The sequence below is a fragment of the Bidens hawaiensis genome, unplaced genomic scaffold, assembly GCF_021521415.1.
Source record: "Bidens hawaiensis isolate Kalapana, Puna unplaced genomic scaffold, B.hawaiensis_p1.1 tig00015792_1, whole genome shotgun sequence".
In the NCBI taxonomy this organism is placed as follows: domain Eukaryota; kingdom Viridiplantae; phylum Streptophyta; class Magnoliopsida; order Asterales; family Asteraceae; genus Bidens; species Bidens hawaiensis.
Genome location: NW_027492411.1, coordinates 122,879 through 128,498, shown reverse-complemented (window position 1 = coordinate 128,498; position 5,620 = coordinate 122,879).

The following is a 5,620-nucleotide window of genomic DNA, read 5'->3' as shown; positions in this document are numbered from 1 at the left end:
TGGTTGTTTAACATAACTGATCACTATGTCAAACTACCAATACCCCGTGGAGAATCTACACAAGTGAAACTCAACTCTCCCGACTTGCGGAGAGGTTACGCACCTACCCGCATCATACCCAAAGATCAGGCAGAAAATGTCGGGAATTTTCTACAAGTGACATTAGGAAAACTGCGGGAAGAATCCCCACGGAGAACCTTAAAAAACGAAAACCCCTTTAAAACCCCTTGCTTAAAATCCAAAAGTTCACCTCACTTATTAACAATTCATGAGAAGAACAATGGACTGGGGGGACTTGAAGAGGTAGGTCCCCGCAAAGCCCAGTTGGACCCGCAAGACTCACCTTAAAGAGGTACGTCTGCGCAAAGACCAACTGGATCCGCAGGACCCACCATGCTCAGAGAGATGAAGACCTTACACGCAGTAAGCCAGCTGTTCCCGCAGGAAATCCTCCCTTGGTGCAGTACCCTGCATGTTCCCGCAGCTATGGGTACAAGCCAAGAAGGAAGGCTACCCGCACTAACAGTAAGGCTACACGCATAAGGCACTAACTCTTATACTTCAGTAATGTCACCTGAAGAAGGAATGAGCAGGGCGGGAATATTCCCGCCCAAAAGAGCCAGTCCGTACGCTTCTAGAAGATCTTTTGTACTATACCTACCAAGGTATGGACAAATAGACAAGATCTGACGAAAGCGACCCATGAACCAATCACAGGGTGACAGCTCACCGACAATAGTACGAGGAGGAGGACGCTCCAGTACAAAATGTCACTATCAGCCGCTGCCTACCCACCAACTCCCATCGTGGCACGAACGTAGCCCATAGTTGGTGGAAAAGGAATATTATATACAGCTGGCCGTACCTGCTTGGAAACCTACCTTCGGCTATAAATACTCCAACACCTTGGAACGGTATCATCATATTATCTTATCTTCTCTCTAGCTATTTCTCTCTATACACTTATATTCAGAGCAATCTAGTCTGATTCTCATGCCGGAGGATGGTCACAAGGAGGAACCCCCCCTTCTCAGTGACGAGCTCACGGTGTCTGTTTTGCAGGTTGAGAAGAATAATCATCTTTGCCGGACCTAACCCTCGTGGGAAACATCTACTTAACCCTAAGATTATCCTTAATCTGCCGGGGTCACTTAGTGTTTCTTCAGTCGGTAATACTCCATTGGAAAACATGACGCATGTAAAGAACTTACCGACGTGTTATTGAGAGATCATCTACGGGACTATCACTAACAGGGTAAACATGAAATTCGCTGGCAGTTCACATGTCAATTCAATAACAAATCAACGACAGATATTGAACAAATCAACGACATATATTGAATCAAGGGATGGAGTGTGGAAAATGAAACACACAAATAAATAAGATAATCTTTGATAGAAATTGATATATTTATCATTTATGCATGAAACAAGTTGTATAGGAAAAGTTTAAATTTAAGACGATAATAGTGTATGATTATAATTTAAAAACAAAATGACTAAATAAACATGTGCATTGTCTAATTTATAGTCTCTTGTTTTATTAATTGAAAGTGCAAATTATTGATGTGTATTTCATGTCAGTTCACTAGCTGGTCCACCACTACAACTACCCCCAAGCGTGTGTGCTACAGAGATTGATGGATTGCATTTAGATGAGATTAATTTAATATCAAGATTACATTATAGTAGTAGTAGTACGTGGCAGTGGGTAGTGGCAGCAATAAACGAAACAAGTAAATGGTTGTGTGTTTAGAATACAATTAAGACGACTATCGTTTAATTTAATTTGATCACTTTGGGATAAAAGAGTTGTCACATACGACTAAGTGTTGTGGTAAGGGCATTGGCGCCCCTCACCCTCCACATGAGTCCATTTGGTTGGGTTGAAGACAAAATGGGGCTTTGGCGAGAGAGGTTAGGCGTTACGTAGTAGGCAAAACAGAGAGGGGGGGGGGTGTCATGGTGTGTTGGTTGAAGGTTGGGTGAGGTGATAGAGAGTGGCGCCCCACCTCACCACATCACTTGGTCCGAAAAACAAATGTACATTTTCATTTTGTGTGAAAAATCACTCAATCCAGTTAAAGGTGCATGTCTTGTTTAAGTGTATGTATTCGACGTCCGCTACTAGCACCCTCCTTAGATAGGTGGAGATAATATACTCGAACTTTTGTTAACATACATGTCATTTATACTCTTTTGTTTACATGAAACATTGTCTTTTCATTTTTGTTGCAACTTTTATATACATATTCATATCATACGGTAAGATAAATATAAGATATCCAATGTCACTGTTTGTGCACATTTAAGATATCGCCTCATCATATTTAATCTGTTTAAGATGTAACAAATGGTTAGTTTAATTTTGACAAGTTTATTTTATGCTATTAAGCTAGAATTAAATAAAAAACATAATGAATTCAATCAACAATCATTGTATTTCAGTTAGCATGGCCTATAAAGCTGCTACATTTTCATGTTAGGTTGTGGAAACTGTAAGGCTGAGGGGTGTGGGGGGCGCGAGTGGGGGCGCCAGCCAATAATATTGTGACGTGTGGCAGAGAGAGAAACTTGATAAGATGGGTGTTGGTTGTGGTGCTCGCGCCCCGGGACATGGTGTGGAGGGGCGCGAGAGGGGGCGCGAGCGGTTTTTTTTTTATTTTTTTATAAATGTATTAAAAAAACGTATTATTAAAAAAACAAGAAATTATTTAAAAAAACACACATTTTTTTGAAAATTCATAATAAAAAAAAACATACTAAAAATTAAATAAACAATAATATTTAATAATAAAACTAATCTAATACAAGATCATCTGGTCGCCTCGCCCACAAATGTTCAACCAACTCATGTCGAAGATCCCCGTGTATCTCACGGCTCTTGATATTTGCTATGTTATGAAGTTTTTGTTGATCACTGATTGTGGACGGTTGTGGCGGAATGTCACCTTGGTAGTTTTGGCATATAGCTTTGCCCTCGTCTTCTAACGTCATGTTGTGTAGGATAAGACACGTGTAGACGACGTCCATTATCCTCTCCCGAGTCCAATAACGTATCGGGTTCGCCAGAACATAATATTGTTTTTTTATAGCTCCAAAAGCTCTTTCAATATCTTTTCTAGCAGACTCTTGCTTCTTCGTAAAATACTTCCGTTTGTCGGCAACTGAATCTGTAAAAGCTTGAACTAACACAGCCCATTCGTTGTAAATACCATCGACCAGATAGTACCCGTACTTGAAGAGTTCTTCATTTGCAAGAAAAGATTGAGGTGGTTCAACCCCGTCGATAAGGTCGTTGATCAAATGTGACTGATCGATAACATTAAGGTCGTTATTTGACCCAGCAACACCAAAAAAAGCATGCCAAAACCAAAGATCCTGTGACACCGCCGCCTCAAGTATGAGGGTCGGCCCTTCATGATCACCACGGTGGAACTGACCTCGCCAGGCCGTTGGACACATAGCCCATCCAACATGCGTACAATCGATGCTACCTAGCATCCCAGGAAAACCATGTTTTTCTGCGTGCACCTCATATATGCGTTGGATGTCATACGTTGTAGGTTTACGCAGATATCTCCGAGCGTAAGTCGATATGACTCCTACGTACAATATATATTACAAAATGTAATAAATATTTAATAAAAAGTAAAATTAATGTTTTTTACCTTGGCAGAAAAAATGAAGGGATTCACGTGCAACCCTTTTCGACATCTGTAAATACTCATCCAAAGCGTCCGACGAGATGCCGTACGCTAATTGACGGATAGCAGCCGTGCATTTTTGAAGAGGGGTAAAACCGGGAAGACCCCTAGCATCCTCCCTTTGTTGAAAAAAGGGATACCGTGCCTCTAAATCACTCGCTATACGCGTGAACAATTGCCTGCTCATTCGAAAACGAGTTCGAAAATCCGACTCCGCGTATACCGATTGAGGGCTAAAATAATGCCTCATCAAAGTATCGTTAGCACCCGATCGATCACGATCACGAGGTGGTGCTCTAACCCTCGGGAGTCGGGGTTGATGGGCTTGATTTTGCAAGAGATTGACCACGGTTGCGGTCAAAACTCCCCCTACATGAAGAAGCAAATCATCCTCTTCGGAGGAGTCGGAATCAGACGAGTACGACGACATTATTTTTTAAAAAAAAATTGGTTTTGGGATATTATATATGAGTTTGGAGATTGAAGTTGTGTTTGATATGGTTAAAATGGGTTGATGGTATGTGATATTGGTTTTGGGTGGTATGTGATATTGGTTTTATAGAGAAAAAAATTTTTTTTTTTAATAAACAAAGAGCCCAACGGCTCTATTTACGCAACCCAAGACTCCATCACGCCTATTCCCAGCCGCTAGCCCATCCGCGCCTGCCTGGATTTCCGCGCTCGCGCCCCTCTCGCGCCCCTCTCGCGCCTCGGTGGTGTGGTGCTCGCGCCCCGGGGCTCAGGCGCCCCCTGTCGCGCTCCACACCCCTCAGCCTAACAAATATGATTCACATTCCAAAAGGAATAGAATACATTGATGACCATGTGCATCCATGTACATAGGCAGTACAATGATTGTTAATGTACATGATTATTAAAGTACAAGTGATGTAATGCATGCACGCTTTATCTATATGTACGTTTGTATTTTGTATATATATACATACTCTATGATCTATCCAACTAAACCTGTTTTTGTGGAGGTAGTTGACTCTCATCATTGGTATTGGGAGCATGACCACATGCATAAAGGTATCACATGAGGATTGCCTGCCTTTATTTAACTAAACATTCAACAACCATTTAGGCTTCAATCAAACTAACCTTACTATGTTCCAGCTGGTTAAAAAAAGGGGATATCTTATTTCATTAAGCTTACTAAATTGGCAGCTAAAAAATTATTTTAACACAATAATGGTGATTTTGGTAGCATTAGATCATTCCCAACTCATCCACTAAATTTATGTAAGGAGAATTTATAAATTATAGTGTAAGGTTTTAATGGTTGTGAGTGTAAGTTATAGGGTAAAGAGAGAAAAGATAGTGATTTTTTTGTAAATTTGGGACAACTTTATTTACCCTAGTTACTTTTTAATATTTGTTGAATTAGTTGTGAGTAGAGGAGAGAGAAAACTGTAATGATAAAGGTATAAAAAAGGGTTTTTTTTACATACACCCCATGGTGTTTCCTAAACACCCTCTCATTAAGCCGCGGATCGGGCGATAAGCCCCTTAATGGTTGGGTGTTTTTGAAAGTTGTGTTTTTTGTCATTTTGTTGTTTATTTTTTTTGTTTTATTATGTTTTTGTCTTTTTGTTGTCTTTTAATTTTATTTTGTTTCTTTTTGTATTTTTTTGGCTCGGGTAACAATTTTAACAATTTCATTTTGATCGGTTTTCGAAGGTCAGAACGAGAAAACAGTTTTAAAATTAATAACGAACAAAATAAAACGAACGACTTTTATATAATAATAATTAGTACATAACGACTTATGTTTGTTTTCTTTTTTTGTATGTCGGGTGTAACAGATTTTTGATTGGTTTTAAAGTAATAACGAATCAACATTTTTAAAATTTAAAACGACCAAAATAAGCATAACGCATGACCAGATTTATAAAATAATAATAATTATT